This window comes from Mus musculus, chromosome 14 (genome assembly GCF_000001635.26).
Source record: "Mus musculus strain C57BL/6J chromosome 14, GRCm38.p6 C57BL/6J".
Taxonomy (NCBI): Eukaryota; Metazoa; Chordata; class Mammalia; order Rodentia; family Muridae; genus Mus; species Mus musculus.
In genome coordinates this window covers 88,167,566-88,189,313 of record NC_000080.6, presented here as the reverse complement: position 1 = coordinate 88,189,313, position 21,748 = coordinate 88,167,566, and positions in this window count along the sequence as shown.

Here is a 21,748-nt window from a genome sequence, read left to right as displayed (position 1 = left end):
ATACTTTGGTAAAATAACTAGTCCTTGACAACTGTACTATTCATATATAGTACAAAACTCAGTATGTGCAAACAATTGAGAAGACCAAAATTTGTGTATGTGATAATTCCTGAATAATGTTTAATTAACATTCACTTGTAAATAAATTGTAGCAGAATCATGAATATTTTTCAATAAAATCAGATGAATTCTAAGTAACTTAGTATGACAAAGAGTAAAATAATTTTAAATGAGTTCAAGATTATCTGAATGTAAAGTGACATAGCTAATGACTTAAAATAGATTTGACATATAATCATCCTAAAATTAAATGAACCACATAAATTTTGTTTAATACTGTTTTCTTCTTGAAATATTTTTAAAAGACCTCTTTCCTTTTAAATATTCATAAATTTCTTATTAATGAGAAACAGTCAATTATATACAACACTATTCTTAATTACTAATTTGTAAGCATTGTCATATGCTGTACTAAATAGGGTAAGAGATCCAAACATCCTTTAGTCAGACATGATGTTACAGGATAGGTGTGTTGGGAAATAGCAGTATAATGGGGAGAAGTCCGTGAAAGGATCTAATATTGATGGTGTCACAGAAGCCAGAGACCTCAAACAGGACCAATGACTTCTTACAGTGAATATTTGCAAGTGAGTATGTGTAGACAAAGGTGGTATACTGTGGAACACAATTTGACATACTATACCTTCCATGATGAATAGTTTTCTATGCTTTGGGGTGTGTGTGTGTGTGTGTGTGTGTGTGTGTGTGTGTGTGTGTTATTTCAGAGAGGGAAGTTACAAGGATAGAGGATAGATACAAGGGGTATGAGGGGACATGTGGGACTGGGGCGCATCATTTGAAACTCACAAAAAATCAATTAAAAAGCTAAAAATGAAACAAAATTGGTGTGTTATCAATCTGGGTAAATTCACTGAGAAATATATAATAGATTTCTAATGTTGATAAAAAACACCATCTAAGAGTCAGGCAGTAAAAATTTAAGCAAAATAAAGCATACAGTGACAGAAGAATCAACTCTTTACCTTCAGAAGATTAATTCAACATAAATATTCTAAGCATTTGTAAATACACAATAATATATATTGTGCATTTTTAGACTTGTATATAGGAATTTATTTGTAAAGGATCAAAGAGAGATGGTAGTGTGACATGACAGAAAATAGATCCTATTGATGATAAATCTATCTTTTTTAAGAATTGACTTTAATAAAAATTTTAAGCTTTCACTGACTGAATTTTTTCTGCAAATAGTTTTATCAATCATGAATTTCCACTGAGTTAGTATCTGCCAAAGCATAAAAAATGGGGTCAAGCACATTAGAATGTCTGAGATATTGCATTTTTCTACATCCTTTGGGGGTTTCTGATTTATAAATTACTCTTTAACATACTAACATAATTCCACCTTTCTATATAATATTATTATTGATTTCTTTCCTTTCATAAACTAAGATACACTAAGAAGCAGGAAGTAAAATAATAAAGTAGAATTCTTTATGTTGCCACACTGTCAACGGATGAAAAAGACAATTTATATGTTACTCCAGTTATGAGCATGGAAGTTCATAAAATTAGAACAACACATTATAGACATTATGATAACAAATTAAAGAAGTAATCAGTGTTGTCACCATTCTATGACATATGCCTCTTATAATATGGCTAACAAAAACATGTTTGCATATTTTACTTTCATATTTAATAAGCATATGGCAGTACTTACAAGTTATTATAGTAATTAAGAATAATTTTGGATCTCATTGACTATGTCTCACCAATTAGAAATTTATGAAATTTAGGAAGAACATTTGTTTTTAATAGGTTTATCTAACTAATCTGTTATCTAACTACCAAATATCTCAAAGCATTTCATATTAATTTATTCATTAAAAATACTTTAGACCATCTCATACGTATCAGACACTATATTTTACTTAGAGAGCAGAAATAGTATATTCCTTGATCACATTTAACTTAAGATCTGTGGTTAAAACATAACAGTTTGTGATGACAGTGTCATTTGCTAAGCAATATTACTAATTGATATCCAGGAGCTATACATGTAAAGGAATAAATAGACTGGTCAGTAGAGTCACAAACCTTCCTAATTGCTAGTAGATGAGGTTCATGTCTCTTGAAGTGATATCAGATTCCATAAAGAACTTTGTTGCTCTATAAAACAAAAATATAACTATGTTACACATAATGATTAACATATGTTATCCATGTGTTACCATCACATGTCCCCAAACTGGAAAATATTTAGAACGAGTTAGTTAGAAATCATGTGTGGAACTCTGAATGTAAAGCAAGATAGACACCGAAGTTTGAGCTTTGCTCAATGACAATGCTTAAAAATTATTCTAAAACCTAAAAGTCATAGACGAATTAAAGCTATGTGCATTTTTATCTAAGAAGCATTTTGACTATCCTTCTATCAGATGAAAAGGTATTAAATAGAATTCTACACGGGTTTAGATCAGAAAAATAGATGCACCATAAGGTGCATGTACTGAATATGGATTGTAGAGAACATGGGAGTAAAGGATTTTCTGTGGAGAAGTCAAAGATAGTCCAGTGCTGCACATAATACACACAGATTCATTGAACAAGAGACGGGTCAAGTAAAGGTGAAAACCATCTTCGCCAGAGTGGTCGATACTGATCCAAGGCTTTGGAATATCTTGATGCTGCAGTCAATTAATGGCAACAGGATGCTCAGAATTGAATCTGAAGAGAGAGAAATTATGTACAAGTGATAGAATTTGATTAAATCTATCAAGAGAATGGAAATAGAGAGGACACATAAAAAGATAATCTCATATTTCACTCAGAGGAAAAAATTTTATAGAAATGAAATTCTGTCTGTTTCAGATGATAGAAAGTAGTTTTTATCTCAAATATATATATATGCATATATGTATATATGTGTATATATGTATATGTGTGTATGTGTATATGTATATAATGTGTGTATGTGTATATGTATATATGTGTGTATGTGTGTATGTGTGTATATTTGTATATGTGTATATGTCTATATATGTGTATATATGTATGTATATGTGTATATGTGTGTGTATATATATATATATATATATATATATATAAAACAAGTAATGTAGAATGTGATGCTTAAAGATAATAAGTCATTATAATGAACACTATTTTCATCAGACATTTTTTTTCTTTTGGAACTAATGTATTGTATGTGTGTGTGGTGCATGTGTGCAAATCTGTGCCTCTGCAACACTATGCTAAGGTCAGAGAGTTATGAGAATGTCCATCTCTATCACTCTCTAACTTATCTTTTGAGATAGGAACTCAGTGAATAAGCAGCTCATAAAAATAGCTATACCGAGGTAACCAAATCACAAAAGAACTCACATGATATGCACTCACTGATAAGTGGATATTAGCCCAGAAACTTAGAATACCTAAGATACAATTTGCAAAACACATGAAACTCAAGAAGAAGGAAGACCAACGTGTGGACACTTTGCCCCTTCTTAGAATAGGGAGCAAAACACGCATGGAAGGAGACACAGAGACAAAGTTTGGAGCTGAGACAAAAGGATGAACCATTCAGAGACTGTCCCACCCGGGGTTCCATCCGATAATCAGCCACCAAACACACACTATTGCATACACCAGCAAGATTTTGCTGAAAGGACCCTGATATAGCTGTCTCTTGTGAGGCTATGCCAGTGCCTGGCAAACACAGAATTGGATGCTCACAGTCATCTATTGGATGGAACACAGGGCCCCCAATGGAGGAGCTAGAGAAAGTACCCAAGGAGCTGAAATGATCTGCAACTCTATAGGTGGAACAACAATATGAACTAACCAGTCCCCCTGGAGCTCGTGTCTCTAGCTGCATATGTAGCAGAAGATGACCTAGTTGGCCATCATTTGGAAGAGAGGCCCCTTGGTCTTGCAAACTTTATATGCACCAGTACAGGGGAACACCAGGGCCAAGAAGTGGGAGTGGGTGGGTAGGGGAGCAGGGGGTGGGTATAGGGGACTTTTGGGATAACATTTGAAATGTAAAAGAAGAAAATATTTAATAAAAAATTTGAAAGAAATGGCTAGACAGGCTGTCTAGCTAACTTCATGGGTGTATCTGGTATTCTACTTTAACCTCTACCCAAGTGATAGGGTTATAACTTTGCAACCCTGGCTTTTACACAGATGCTAAGGATTTGACCTTAAGTCTTTATGCTTGCATGTCAGGGATCTTTACCAACTGAATGCTCTGCTTAGCCCTTCATCTGACTTTGGTTGTAATCTTCACATTATGTTCAAAGGAGGGCTTATTTGTAGCCAGTTTCAGGATCTCCTTCTTACAGAGTTTTCTTCCTCAGCTAAGGAGTACCTCCAAGGTGTGCCTGTGGTCATGGGACTTTTTGTTTTATGTATACAGGTGGAAGATATGTAACTGAAATTTACTGAGATCACTTTTCTCCCTATTGAGCTTTATCCCGGTTCAGACTAATTTCCTAAGTTCTGCTGAGTCCATGATAGAGGGATTCATTTTAGCAATGATCTGTCTAGCTAAGGGGAAATGCAGTTGATGATATATATTTAGGTTTCTAAAAAATATTCATAACAGTTTCTCAATTCTATGCACATTCAAGCAGTTGCTGCCTAGTTCAATGTAAGTATGGCTTTTAGCAACACCCTTTTCACTCAGTAATATATGATGTTGTTAGAGGCAAATTGCTGTATACATAGCATAGGCAGAGTCCTTGACCCATAAAAATATAACTTGAGATAGGAGATGACTTGTAATATTTTTTTAAAATCACACATAAAAGAATGTGTAAAGATCTCTCAGTTTGGAGAAAAATTCTCAAAAGTCCATGAAATTTTCAACCATGAGTTATAAACTAAAATAACCTAGTATAACCTATCCAGGAAGTAAATAGATGTTGATCAAAATATTTTTTTTCTTTTCTCACAATAGAAAACAAAAGGCATAAGAAAGTATATTCATAGCATGAAGTATTGACTAGAACATACAACAGGGTTTAAAAGGAAGCCACTGTGAAAGTAAGCTATAATTGAGTAAGCACCACACTGATTCTCTAAGCTCCTGCAATAGTAGTAAATGGAGAGAAACTTTAAGCATTATATTAACTGTAATTATTTTTCTCATTCTATACATATGCAAATTTTGCAGTTAATTATACATTTATAATTTTACATTATTTTTAAAGTTGTACCTCCCAAACTATATAAGATCCAGCTGCTCTAAATCTTGCTGGTCCTTGCCACTGTTGTGGGAAAAGAAAAACAGTTTGAAAGTACTTCTTATATGATTACTATACAGTTGTTGAAAAGAATGGAAAAATGTCATTGAACCCTATGCACTGATTTTTATGGTCTTAACTGAGAGTCTAATGACTTTAAATAATTTTAATGCATCACTTATTGCCATGAGTGAAGCAGTATTTCAAAGATATCACTGTCATAAGACAAACTTCCATTACATTTTCAGTGTTATATTCTACAATTATTTAAAGCATTGTCTATTTTATTTAAAGCAATTGTAATTGGTCTTAGAATAAATATGCATTTTAGCAATGAGATAATATTATCCTTTTATAGCCTAAACTGAGAAAATATTCTATATTAAAGGTTTTTATTTTTAAATCTTCTCTAAGGTAAAACAGATGCTAAGAAAATAATGGTGGTGGTTGTTGGTTTTTTTTTTTTTAATTCTGCAAGAGTGTCATGTTATGTACAAACCAGAATCAGTTTTAGATGTCTTAGAAAAACAGAAGGAACAACATGTCCATAAAAAAATGATCATTCTGATTCCTTGATGCAATTCTCAAAGATACTGATATTTAGACATGAATAAGAGAAAAAAGCAATTTTCTAAAATGTCAATTGTTCAGTTTGTGCTAGCCTCCAGCCTTTCAAAAGTTACAAAATACCTTTAGCAGACAGTATGAGAAGTTTCAATATCCTTGCAGAACAGAGAGGATGATGTCGTTATATTTGTCTATCTTACCTTCACCTCATTATCCTCATTTCTCAGACTTAATTTTTAAACTGTATTTATAACTTTAAATGTTTCACTCTATTATGGAAATTAATACTCCTAAACAACAACAATAAAAAGCTGAGTTGGTATGTGATTCTTATTATGTAACTCGAGAAGCACTTGTCAGGTTATTTGCAAGAAACTTTATTCTTTTAAGAATAAAGCACCTAGGACGACTTCACCCTAAAGCACTTCACTGTGACTATATCTATGATGTCACACTAAAGCACTTCACTGTGACTATATCTATGACGTCATACTAAAGCACTTCACTGTGACTATATCTATGATGTCAAAATAAACTCCGTCTCACTGGCTTCAAGAATATGACTAACAAAAGATAGATATAAAATTCATAGAAAATATGAATAATAATTTATCATATATCTGCAGAAGTACATCTACTTAACCATTATATAAAAAGTGCTCTTACAATATGCCCAACACTCCTATAAACAAAGGCATATTAGTGACAGAAAACAGATATAACAAGAAGTAAAATTTTTATTTTATAAAAAAAGTCTTCAGAATTAAAGTCCTACATACCCAGGAAAAGTGGTTTATCTTTTCATTTTTAGCTTGATGAAGACTAACACCACAAATCCAGTGACACACAGAAGGAGGAAAGCCATCAAGACCTCTTTGTGGAGCAATTCTTCCTTCATCCTGGTCATGGGCCAGGACAGCTCTGGAGTAAGGATTTTCAAGGAAAAGCAGAGCACAGGTGAATAGGAGATTCTATTCTTCTTCAAGATGGGTTCAGATTACCAGCAACCATAAGACACAAGCAAAGCATGACAGCTGGCTTTTATATATACTCCAGCTGTAGGAAGGAAGAGACAGAAAGATTCTAGTGTTTGCTAGCACTGACTTCAACTCACTGTGTGATCTCCAGGATCAGTAAGAGATTGTCAAAAGGTTAGGTAGAGAAACAATTGAAAAAAAAAAAAACAATGAAAACACCCAACAATTGACTTCTGAGAGCCTCCTGAATATACAAACACACACACACACACACACACACACACACACACACACACACACACACACACACACACACATGCATGCATGCACAGTCTCACACAGACACATACACACGCATACATGCACAAATGTGCACACACACATAGACATATACACACATGCACACACACACATCAAATATAAAGACATAAATGAACTTTCATATCATTGTCACTGACTCTAAACAGCTTCTTGGTAGATTTAATAGTTGTTTCCTTATATAACTATATTTATATTACATAAAATATTTATGGTTTATACTATGTGTCATGTTACATGTAGAAAATTCATCATGCTTCTTACCAATTCTAACCATTGAAAATTATCTTCTACATGGAAAAATCACAGTAATTGGTTATATTATTCCATATTGTCAGTCCTGACACACACACACACACACACACACACACACAAATATATATACACATATATATGTAACATTATATAGACTGTGCAGGTTATGTTTAGTAATATATATATAATACAGTATATACATATGATAGAATTTATTGAAAAAAGAGGCCATAAATTGTAAGAACATCTGGGTTCTTTCCAGCTTCTGGCTACTATAAAGAAGGCCACTATGAACATAGTGGAGCATGTGTCCTTATTACCAGTTGGAACATCTTCTGGATATATGCCCAGGAGAGCTATTGCTGGATCTTCTGGTAGTACTATGTCCAATTTTCTGAGGACCCGCCAGACTGATATCCAGATTGGTTGTACAAGCTTGAAATCCCACCAGCAATGGAGGAGTGTTCCTGTGGTACATTTACACAATGAAGTACTACTCAGCTATTAAAATCAATGGATTTATGAAATTCCGGGAAAATGGATGGATCTGGAGGATATAATCCTGAGTGAGTTAACCCAATCTCAAAAGAACTCACATGATATGCATTCACTGATAAGTGGATATTAGCTCAGAAACTTAGAATACCAGATACAATTTGCAAAACACATGAAACTCAAGAAAAAGGAAGACCAAAGTGTGGATACTTCGTACCTCCTTAGAATGGGGAACAAAATACCCATGGAAGGAGTTACAGAGACAACGTTTGGAGCTGAGACAAAAGGATGGATCATCCAAAGACTAACCCACCCGGGGATCCATTCCACAATCAGCCACCAAACACACGCTCTTGCATACACCAGCAAGATTTTGCTGAAAGGACCCTGATATAGCTGTCTCTTGTGATGCTATGCCAGTGTCTGGCAAACACAGAAGTGGATGCTCACAGTCATCTATTGGATGGAACACAGGGCCCCCAGTGGAGGAGCTAGAGAAATCACCCAAGTAGCTGAAGGGGTTTGCAACCCGATATGTGGAACAACAATATGAACTAGCCAGTATTCCCCAGAGCTCATGTCTCTAGCTGCATATGTAGCAGAAGATGGCCTAGTTGGCCGTCATTGGGAAGAGAGGCCCCTTGGTCTTGCAAACTTTATATGCCCCAGTACAGGGGAACACCAGGGCCAAGAAGTGGGAGTGGGTCAGTAGGGGAGCAGGGCAGGGGGAGGGTATAGGGGATTTTCGGGATAGCATTTGAAATGTAAATGAAGAAAATATCTAATAAAAAAATTGGAAAAAATTAAGATCAAAAATGGGCATATGGGAGGGCTTAGTTGAAGGAAAGAGAAAAGTGAAATGATGTAATTGTTATATTATGATTTTAAAAATAAGTTCAGTTTCATTACTAGGGTTTCAATTGCTATAATAAAATATCACAACAAAGCAACTCGGAGAGATGAGGATTTATTTTATCTTCCAATTTTAGGTAACACTCCATCACTGAAGTCAGACAGAGCAGGAATTCACACAGGACAGGAACCTGGAGGCAGGAACCAATGCAGAACACATTGACAAGCATCTCTTGCTCGATTTCACTCAGGATGGACGCACCCTGCTCTCTTATAGGACTCAGAAGCAGGAACCTGGAGATGGTGTCATTCACAGCAAGTCAGACACTTCAATTGTCAGAACAAATCAATGATTAACCAAAACAATGTACGACAGACTTGTCCAGGTGCCAGCAGGAAGGGAACATTTTCTCAGCTGAGGTTCTCCCTTGCAAAATGACTCTAGGTTTGTGTCACGACTCTTGCTTTTTTGTCAAAGCAAGCAGCTGAGTGAATTTCCATGTCATTTCTATGTAACTGTTCAGATTTTGCCAAAGAAAAAGCTAATTTTTATTACCTTATCTGTGTGTGTATATGTGAGTGCATGCATATATAAGCATGCATGTGCATGTATGTAAACACACATTTGCCACAGTGCATCTAAATGTGAAAGAACTTGAGTCAGTTCTCTCCTTCCACCAAGCATAGGGATCAAACCCAGACTGTTAGACACAATAAGAATCATTTCAACCTACAGGACCATTTGCTGGCTGCAAAGGTCAGCAAAGCCTCGACTTGTAAATGTCACCGTGTAATTTGTAATAGAACATGTTTCATAACTTCACATTCCCAAATTAATGACTGAGATATTATATTTGCCAAATTAAGTCTTCAAAATTAAATTTCTTGTGTAGATCAAATACAGTCATGGTGACTGGTTGATTAATTGTGTTTATTGTGATCCTATACAAGGAACTGCCTGAAGCTTTAGCTAATATTGCTCTCTAAATCTATTGATTATCAATTTACTTGTCTTGGCAACCAAGCAAGTAAATTTCCATGATTTTCCTGTTGGCTTGAAGATATTTACTTTAATAAAATGTATTTAAATTACTGGGAATGATTATTTTTTAAGTTTTATAGCATTCTTCATAAAAATACATGGAAAGAAATGAAGGACCAAAAAGAAATGCATTTCAAAGTCTTTATGTTTGCATCAAGAAAAATAACTCAGCAGTTCACAAAGGATGAACTAAAGTGGCAGCCTGCCACTTTAATAGCACTTCTGTATTAGCCTGACCCTATCTGTACACATTGATGGGAACATCTTGCTATGTGTTCCTTTCAAATGGCCCAGAATAAGTGACCCTGCTGTGCAAGAGTCATTACAAGACAATTTGACTCATGCTTCCAGGTCATCAGTTGTTGAAAGAGGGAAATTATCTCAAACTATTAAGCTAGCAATGACATTCAGTAAATGATGATAATAAACCAAAGAAAAATGAGGAAGAAAAAGAAAGAAAATGCAACTCCTCTGTCCAATCCTCCATTTCCAAAGTAAATATTGATTTAGGACCACAAAACAATTTCTTAGATCATTGCTGTGGAAAGTGTTACTATGAAATATGCATGTATTTGTATTTATGTTACAAATCCAAAAAAAATCATCAAATTCAGGTTGAATAATTATATTAAGAAAACACAATTTATGCCTAATTAAAAACACTAAAGAATGACATACTTAAGGGTCTTGGGACAAATGAGTACCTGAATGAATAGATTCTCTGAATTTTGTAATGTCTGCTCTGTTCCAAAGTGATAAGGCTTTAATCCTACAGCCAGACTTGGTCATAAGGCACTGAAAACATTGAGTAGCTGTGTCATGATTAGCACTGTGTGCTTGCCAGGAGAAACTGCTGGGTCCTGTAGCTTCTGCTTGTCACTATATTACTAATGAGATGCAATGTCCTTCTCTAAATCATACACTGAAGCAATCAATATTCTTTGCAAAATATGTAAGCACCTACATAGCACTGATCTGAGTGCATGGTGAGAATTGGATTTTAGAAATATGAGACTAAACAAGGATATAAATTCTATGTATCATTACTATCCTGATGTTTTCATATTTTCAAAGATTTTTAATATAATGCATTGAATGGGCTTAGTTGAAAAGGAAAAGGTCTGATGGCACTAAGCAGGACCAGGAAATGTCTCAAACTGCGTAGTTCATTTTATAGAAGTGATAAGATGCTAACATGAAAGATTCACTCTTACTGTTGTATTTAGTACAGCATATCCTCATCTATATCTGAGAACTATACAGTACCATCCAGGGCTACAACATATGAACTGTTCAGTGTTCCCAGGGCCACTTTCTTCATACAACCTAAGTCGGTTGTTATGCTGAGTGATTTAGTTTAGACTGATAACTAAGTTGTTCCAAACACATGGCTTCTTGGAAATCCCAATGATTCCCCCACGAATACTAGGGATTCCTGTTTGTAGAATACATAAATATTTCTGGCAGTGCATAATTTAAAAGTGTCTTTCAGCTGATTGTAATGTGCTCTCTGTATGTGATCAAGTATTTCCTATCTCATTTTTGAAAATGAGGGACACTTAGCATATAGTAAGTAGCTGCTGGCACATCAAGCTTGAAAGAATCAAACAATCAGATACCTTTTATCTCAAGAGGGAAATTATCTCTGCCACCTTCGATCCCATTCATATTCTACATTATGTCAAATCAAGTGTTTTCTCCTAAGATACATTTGGGATTTACGGCATCTTTTTTTTTTTTTCTGTCACCATAAGACAAGCTTAAGTACTAACATCTTTCTTAGGAAATACTGCAATATTCTCTTTATCACCATCCCATCTCCTCTATTATCCATTCTAAGCGGTTTCTCATGTAATAGCCAAAGTAACCAATTAAAGATATCAATTCATGTCACTGCCCTACATGAAACTCTTTAATGAATTTTAGTACCCTAGACCTGGGTAAGGACAGAGAAAATTTATTCCCTATAATATAGCTTTCATATAATATATATTCAATATTCAACCAAGCCTTTTTCCAGTCCTTTTAAAATCTCACAACTTCTTTCCCTGATGTTCTGCTTCATTGTCTTCCTCGGTTTCTGTTGCTAACATTTCTATTCCTTCTCATTTATTCTTGAAAGAATCACTAATATTGACTCTGATATAAATTAGCAACTTCTATAATATGTTATGATAACATGAACATTTATTACATAGTATTGACTTAGCCACTACTTTCTACAAGGATTGTTTATCACTTACCTTTCCCATTAATAATCAGTTTCTGAGAACAAGAACAGGGTTTTCTGGCTCTGAGAGTCACTCAGAACTAAGCACTTAGCAAAGTATACAGTACTTGCTATTTAATAAAGTATGAAAGGGTGTCCAAGGAGCTGAAGGGGTCTGCAACCCTATAGGTGGAACAACAATATGAACTAATCAGTACCCCCAGAGCTGTGTCTCTAGCTGCATATGTATCAGAAGATGGCCTAGCCAGCCATCAGTGGAAAGAGAGGCCCATTGGTCATGCAAACTTTATATGCCTCAGTACAGGGGAAACGCCAGGGCCAAGAAGTGGGAGTGAGTGGGGGGGGGGGAGCAGGGACGGGGGAAGGTATAGGGAACTTTTGTAATAGCATTTGAAATGTATATAAAGAAAATATCTAATTTTAAAAAAGGATGAAAGAATGAATCACAGTGCTATTGTTGTTGAAGTGTCCTCACGGTAAGGCTACTATTAAAATTCACTCAACATTACTAATTCAAGTACAGCTGTGAAGACGCTGCAGATTCTAGGGACTCACTATAGAAACCCATTAGAAACCCTTGAAAGCGGGGCTTGTCTGAGGCAGAGAATCTTCTTTGGAACGGTTGAACTCTACCTGGTAGAGCATTAATTGAAACTTTACTACCAATGTGTAATATGTGAGAAAGCTACTTGTTTGCTCTATCTAAAATAGAAAATAGAAAACAACATTGCCTATGCCACAGTACCAATGATACAATGAGAGGCTTAATAAAAACATAGCAGTGGATTTGGAATTTTTATAATAGTTTAGATCCAACAATGTGATTATTTTTAAAGATTATCATTAAGTGAGCGTATGATATCTCTGAAATCCTCCATGATATTAGGTAGCAGTCTGTTATTGACACCTCTATGCTTATACAAAACTGTAATATCTCACACTTCTAACTATAATTCTGTGCTGTTACTTGAGCCACTTAAGTCTGTTAGTTACAGAAAACTAAGAATTTTTCTATATCTATAGATTTATTAATGGCTGGGGAAGCAATTCCAGTTTCTAAACTTAAAAAAAAAAAAAAGACCAACAATCACTCCTTTGTCCATGCATAAGAGCAAAATAGCATATTTACCACAGAGCTGGTACCAATTAATTCTGATTTAAAATATTACAGTTGATTAGACACTGCTGCTTTTATCCAAATCATTCTGCTCATCATTGTACCAGTGAGCCAACTTCCATTCACATCAATCAATAACATACACAAAAAATGATAGGTGAACTTCAGTCTAATAAAATGCAAACAAATAGTCAGCCTCTCTTTTGTTAAGTCCTAAATTTAAAGTGTTAAAGTGTTTTCATATTTTTAAATTAAAAACTCAATTAAGTTGACTAAATCCAAAATATTATCCTATCTATCCATGATCAGTGTAAAAAAATCATACTTACTCAAAAGCAATATAATTAAAACCAAAAAGCAGATTGTTTCAAATTACAGCACAGCACAGTCTCATTTTACAGGCTATTTTACTATGATCAGAACAAGAAGATTGCTGGGAGCTTTTATTCTAAAGAGTACTGTAACCATGTACAAACCTGCTTGGAGCTAATAGTAGCATTACCTACATCAATTTCAAAATGGTAATAGGCAATTGTACATACCTGAAAAAAATTATAAAGAATGGCTAGATTCATTTTTCTAGTAATTATTTAATAAAATACCTTTATAATTAATGTACATATTGCCAACAATGATGCCATGTGAGTAGACATTAAATTATCAGAGATATTTATAAGATATACATTTCCTATTTAAAAGTTTAAGTGAGATCTTCGGCTCCAGACAACCGGCCACCTTCCTGGTGAGAGCACAGGGGTCCGCCTGGCCCGAGAGGTTTCTGCCTCAGGCTCAGGCGGGAGCCACCTTGGCTCAAGGACTCCGCAGAGGGCAGGCTGCACGGGTGAGGGTGTGGAATACAGAGGCCAGCAGTTTCTGGGACAGGCAAGAGCCACAGAGCTTCTGAGGCGGCGCCATCTTCGGCTCCAGACAACCGACCACCTTCCTGGCCAAAGCAACACAGCTTCTGGGAAAGATCCTGTTTTGGGCCTTCATCTTCAGCCAGGAGGAGGTCCAAACACCAGATAACTGTGCACCTTCCCTGAAAGAGGAGAGCTTGCCTGCAGAGACTGCTCTGACCACTGAAACTCAGAGGAGAGAGCTAGTCTCCCACATCTGCTGATAGAGGGTAACAAAATCAACAGAGGAACAATCTCTAAACAAAGACAACTATAACAACTAACTCCAGAGATTGCCAGATGGCGAAAGGTAAACGTAAGAATCCTACTAACAGAAAACAGGACCACTCACCATCATCAGAACCCAGAACGCCCACTTCGCCCAGTCCAGGGCACCCTAACACACCTCAAAAGGTAGACCTGGATTTAAAAGCATATCTCATGATGATGGTAGAGGACATAAAGAAGGAATTTAATAACTCACTTAAAGAAATACAGGAGAACACTGCTAAAGAGTTACAAGTCCTTAAAGAAAAACAGGAAAACACAACCAAACAGGTAGAAGTCCTTAAAGAAAAACAGGAAAACACATCCAAACAGGTGAAGGAAATGAAGAAAACCATACTAGACCTAAAAAGGGAAGTAGACACAATAAAGAAAATCCAAAGTGAGGCAACGCTGGAGATAGAAACCCTAGGAAAGAAATCTGGAACCATAGATTTGAGCATCAGCAACAGAATACAAGAGATGGAAGAGAGAATCTCAGGTGCAGAAGATTCCATAGAGAACATCGGCACAACAATCAAAGAAAATGGAAAATGCAAAAAGATCCTAACTCAAAACACCCAGGAAATCCAGGACACAATGAGAAGACCAAACCTACTGATAATAGGAGTGGATGAGAATGAAGATTTTCAACTCAAAGGACCAGCAAACATCTTCAACAAAATTATTGAAGAAAACTTCCCAAATCTAAAGAAAGAGATGCCCATGAACATACAAGAAGCCTACAGAACTCCAAATAGACTGGACCAGAAAAGAAATTCCTCCCGACACATAATAATCAGAACATCAAATGCACTAAATAAAGATAGAATACTAAAAGCAGTAAGGGGAAAAGGTCAAGTAACATATAAAGGCAAGCCTATCAGAATTACACCAGATTTTTCACCAGAGACTATGAAAGCCAGAAGAGCCTGGACAGATGTTATACAGACACTAAGAGAACACAAATTCCAGCCCAGGCTACTATACCCAGCCAAACTCTCAATTACCATAGATGGTGAAACCAAAGTATTCCACGACAAAACTAAATTCACCCATTATCTCTCCACGAATCCAGCCCTTCAAAGGATAATAACAGAAAAAAAAAAACAATACAAGGACGGGAACCACGCCCTAGAAAAAACAAGAAGATAATCCCTCAACAAACCTAAAAGAAGACAGCCACAAGAACAGAATGCCAACTTTAACAACAAAAATAACAGGAAGCAACAATTTCTTTTCCTTAATATCTCTTAATATCAATGGTCTCAACTCCCCAAAAGAAAGACATAGACTAACAAACTGGCTACACAAACAAGACCCAACATTTTGCTACTTACAGGAAACTCATCTCAGAAAAAAAGATAGACACTACCTCAGAATGAAAGGCTGGAAAACAATTTTCCAAGCAAATGATATGAAGAAACAAGCTGGAGTAGCCATCCTAATATCTGATAAGATTGACTTCCAACCCAAAGTCATCAAAAAAGACAAGGAGGGGCACTTCATACTCATCAAAGGTAAAATCCTCCAAGAGGAACTCTCAATTCTGAATATCCATGCAAGGGCATACAAGGGCAGCCACATTCATTAAAGAAACTTTAGTAAAGCTCAAAGCTCACATTGCACCTCACACAATAATAGTGGGAGACTTCAACATACCACTTTCACCAATGGACAGATCATGGAAACAGAAACTAAACAGGGACACAGTGAAACTAACAGAAGTGATGAAACAAATGGACTTAACAGATATCTACAGAACGTTTTATCCTAAAACGAAAGGATATACCTTCTTCTCAGCACCTCATGGTACCTTCTCTAAAATTGACCACATAATTGGTCACAAAACAAGCCTCAACATATATAAAAATATTGAAATTGTCCCATGCATCCTATCAGATCACCATGGACTAAGGCTGATCTTCAATAACAAAATATATAAGAAAGCCAACATTCATGTGGAAACTGAAGAACACTCTTCTCAATGATACCTTGGTAAAGGATGGAATAAAGAAAGAAATTAAGGACTTTTTTGAGTTTAATGAAAATGAAGCCACAACATACCCAAACTTATGGGACACAATGAAAGCATTTGTAAGAGGAAAACTCATAGCTCTGAGTGCCTCCAAAAAGAAACTAGAGAGAGCACACATTAGTAGCTTGACAACACACCTAAAAGGTCTATTAGAAAAGGAAGCAAATTCACCCAAGAGGAGTAGAAGGCAGGAAATAATCAAACTCAGGGGTGAAATCAACCAAGTGGAAACAAGAAGAACTATTCAAAGAATTAACCAAATGAGGAGTTGGTTCTTTGAGAAAATCAACAAGATAGATAAACCATTAGCTAGACTCACTAGAGGGCACAGGGACAAAATCCTAATTAACAAAATCAGAAATGAAAAGGGAGACATAACAACAGATCCTGAAGAAATCCAAAACACCATCAGATCCTTCTACAAAAGGCTATACTCAACAAATCTGGAAAACCTGGACGAAATGGACAAATTTCTGGACAGATACCAGGTACCAAAGTTGAATCAGGATCAAGTTGACCATCTAAACAGTCCCATATCCCCTAAAGAAATAGAAGCAGTTATTAATAGTCTCCCAGCCAAAAAAAGCCCAGGACCAGATGCGTTTAGTGCAGAGTTCTATCAGACCTTCAAAGAAGACCTAATTCCAGTTCTTCACAAACTATTCCACAAAATAGAAACGGAAGGTACTCTACCCAACTCATTCTATGAAGCCACAATTACTCTGATACCTAAACCACAAAAAGACCCAACAAAGATAGAGAACTTCAGACCAATTTCCCTTATGAATATCGATGCAAAAATCCTCAATAACATTCTTGCTAACCAAATCCAAGAACACATCAAAACAATCATCCATCCTGACCAAGTAGGTTTCATCCCAGGGATGCAGGGATGGTTTAATATACGGAAATCCATCAATGTAATCCAGTATATAAACAAACTCAAAGACAAAAACCACATGATCATCTCGTTAGATGCAGAAAAAGCATTTGACAAAATCCAACACCCATTCATGATAAAAGTCTTGGAAAGATCAGAAATTCAAGGCCCATACCGAAACATGATAAAAGCAATCTACAGCAAACCAATAGCCAACATCAAAGTAAATGGTGAGAAGCTGGAAGCAATTCCACTAAAATCAGGGACTAGACAAGGCTGTCCATTCTCGCTCTACCTATTCAACATTGTACTTGAAGTCCTAGCCAGAACAATTAGACAACAAAAGGAGATCAAGGGGATACAAATTGTAAAGGAAGAAGTCAAAATATCACTTTTTGCAGATGATATGATAGTATATATAAGTGACCCTAAAAATTCCACCAGAGAACTCCTAAGCCTGATAAACAGCTTCAATGAAGTAGCTGGATATAAAATTAACTCAAACAAGTCAATGGCCTTTCTGTACACAAAGGATAAACAGGCTGAGAAGGCAATTAGGGAAACAACACCCTTCTCAATAGTCACAAATAATATAAAATACCTTGGCGTGACTCTAACTAAGGAAGTGAAAGATCTGTATGAAAGGAATTTCAAGTCTCTAAAGAAAGAAATTAAAGAAGATCTCAGAAGATGGAAAGATCTCCCATGCTCATGGATTGGCAGGATCAACATTGTAAAAATGGCGATCTTGCCAAAAGCAATCTACAGATTCAATGCAATCCCCATCAAAATTCCAACTCAATTCTTCAACGAATTAGAAAGGGCAATCGGCAGATTCATCTGGAATAACAAAAAACCGAGGATAGCAAAAACTCTTCTCAAGGATAAAAGAACCTCTGGTGGAATCACCATGCCGGACCTAAAACTGTACTACAGAGCAATTGTGATCAAAACTGCATGGTACTGGTATAGTGACAGACAAGTAGACCAATGGAATAGAATTGAAGACCCAGAAATGAACCCACACACCTATGGTCACTTGATCTTTGACAAGGGAGCTAAAACCATCCAGTGGAAAAAAGACAGCATTTTCAACAAATGGTGCTGGCACAACTGGCGGTTATCATGTAGAAGAATGCAAATTGATCCATTTCTATCTCCTTGTACTAAGGTCAAATCTAAGTGGATTAAGGAACTCCACATAAAACCAGAGACACTGAAACTTATAGAGGAGAAAGTAGGGAAAAGCCTCTAAGATATGGGTACAGGGGAAAAATTCCTGAATAGAACACAATGGCTTGTGCTGTAAGATCAAGAATCGATAAATGGGACCTCATAAAATTGCAAAGCTTCTGCAAAGCAAAAGACACCGTCAATAAGACAAAAAGGCCACCAACAGATTGAGAAAGGATCTTTACCTATCCCAAATCGTATAGGGGACTAATATCCAATATATATAAAGAACTCAAGAAGGTGGACTCCAGAAAATCAAATAACCCCATTAAAAATGGGGCTCAGAGCTGAACAAAGAATTCTCACCTGAGGAATACTGAATGGCAGAGAAGCACCTGAAAAAATGTTCAACATCCTTAATCATCAGGGAAATGCAAATCAAAACAACACTGAGATTCCACTTCACTCCAGTTAGAATGGCAAAGATCAAAAACTCAGGTGACAGCAGATGCTGGCGAGGATGTGCAGAAAGGGGAACACTCCTCCATTGTTGGTGGGATTGCAAGCTTGTACAACCACTCTGGAAATCAGTCTGGCGGTTCCTCAGAAAATTGGACATAGTACTACTGGAGAATCCCGCAATACCTCTCCTGGGCATATATCCAGAAGATGTCCCAACAGTTAAGAAGAACACATGCTCCACTATGTTCATAGTAGCCTTATTTATAATAGCCAGAAGCTGGAAAGAACCCAGATGCCCCTCAACAGAGGAATGGATACAGAAAATGTGGTACATTTACACAATGGAGTAGTACTCAGCTATTAAAAAAATGAATTTATGAAATTCCTAGGCAAATGGATGGACATGGAGGGTATCATCCTGAGTGAAGTAACCCAATCACAAAAAAACTCGCACAATATGTACTCACTGATAAGTGGATATTAGCCCAGAAACTTAGGATACCCAAGATATAAGATACAACTTGCCAAATGCATGAAATTCAAGAAGAACGAAGACCAAAGTGTGGACACTTTACCCTTTCTTAGAAATGGGAAGAAAACACCCATAGAAGGAGTTACAGAGACAAAATTTGGAGCTGTGACGAAAGGATGGACCATATAGTGATTGCCATATGCAAGGATCCATCCCATAATCAGCTTCCAAATGCTGACACCATTGCATACACTAGCAAGATTTAGCTGAAAGGACCCAGATGTAGCTGTCTCTTGTGAGACTATGCCGGGGCCTAGCAAACACAGAAGTGGATGATCACAGTCAGCTATTGGATAGGTCACACGGCCCCTAATGGAGGTGCTAGAGAAATTACCCAAGGAGCTAAAGGGAACTTCAACCCTATAGGTGGAACAACGATATGAACTAAGCAGTACCCGGGAGCTCTTGTCTTTAGCTGCCTATGTATCAAAAGATGGCCTAGTCGGCCATCACTGCAAAGAGAGGCCCATTGGACTTGCAAACTTTATATGCCCCAGTACAGGGGAACGCCAGGGCCAAAAAGGGGGAGTGGGTGGGTAGGGGATTGGGGGGTGGGTATGGTGTGGGACCTTTGGGATAGCATTGAAAATGTAAATGAGGAAAATACCTAATTAAAAAAAAAGAATTAAAAAAAAAGTTTAAGTGAAAGGACTTAGATCTTGTATAATATGTAGTTAATTTCACCATATAGCTATGTCTCCCTGCACTGTGAACATAAGTTTGAGAATCTTGAATATTTTTTAATAATACAAATAACATAAGGCGCACATAGTGAGCCTGGGTGGTAGACATCCTTTACAGACCTTTTTAATGTAATCAAGATATACAGCTCAGCTTACCACTTTACAGTAATATTTCATATTTTGAAGGATAAGAGACATACCTTAAATAACAGTTAAAGAGCAAAGTATATCAAACATACACATCAGTAAGGAATTTATTATTAGCAGGTTTATGTAGGTCATGGGATTGTATGCACTTTACTTTTCTAGAACTGGCTACACCATAGGATTATAGAGATCAGCATAAGCACTCAGGCATGATTATTGATATATACTCTGTTACTATCATGATGGTTGATAGCACTGGGGCCAGCTATTTTCTGTTTCACTATAATCTTATACAGTAGCATCATATATGTACTTTACCACCGATCAATAAGTCCTATAGAGCTTGCAGAATTTAAATCGTATTCATCTCTTTAAACATATATGCACATTTGAGGTAACTGAAAAAAAAGATTCTTTACAACTCTTGTCTACTCACAATTTCCAAGCATTTCTGCACATCTAAGAAAATGTTTAAAATGATATGACAATTCTTCATTATAACTTTCTATCCTGTCCCGCGGGATTCGGTTATTCGTGGGTTCAAGGGGGACCGCAAACCTGGAAGGAGATGGAAGGAAGAGAAAGAGAAATAGAAGACCAGGAAGGGTACCTATCGAGGTCTCATTTATTATGCTGAGGTGCCTTCTTTTAAAAGCATACATCTCGGGGAATATGGAAGGGGTCGAGGGAGAATTATACAAAGGACAAAGAAATGGGCAACTGCTGACATGGGGGCCAAAGTCAGGCGCCAGGCAGTGGGCACTTTGCATCTTATCTCCGGAACATTGATCCTCCTTAACAGCCTTGGGTGTCAAGTTGGGCTCAGGTGTAACTCATGTCCTTGGATGTCATGGGAACTCAGGAAGAGATAGGGAAGAGGGGACTATAATTCAGCTTTTACAGCCTCAGGTGTCAGGAAGGGAATAAGGAGGAAGGGGGTGATAACCAGCTCTTAGCACAAGGCCATTTGGCCTGTTAGGGAGATTGTGAAGGGCTTACTTTTTCACGGGATGGTCTCTGACATCTCCCCCTTATGAATTAAATTTAATAAGGCCACACTTAACTGAGGTGATCAAATAATCTTCTCATCTTTGGATGAGCGGCCATTACCATGGCTGGGGGGACATTGACCCGTTTCCTCCCGTGGGTTCTGTCACAGACCCACACTTGTGTCTCTTGGTATCTTTTGGAGAGGGGAGGCAGAGCCTTAGAAAAATTCTTTACTTGTAATTGAAACTAGATACCAACCTCCATCTAAACTGGGTTTGTCTCTCAGGGAACTCAGATATGCTCTATATGGACCTTCCACTGCAATACTTAGTTTGTACCCATGCTGGGCCCATACCAGATTCGTATTTATCACAAACCAGTATGCACAGTTCTGAGTTCTGGGCAGCTCCTGTAGGAGAATTGTCAACCTCAGATTCAGTAAGGCCTCTACAAGAATTATGCCAATTGTAACACCACAATTTGTGGCTCTTAAGCTATAGTAGGATCTGGAGGTCACCCTTTCTCGTCTCTATTGTCTCCAAAGCCTGAGGAACCAA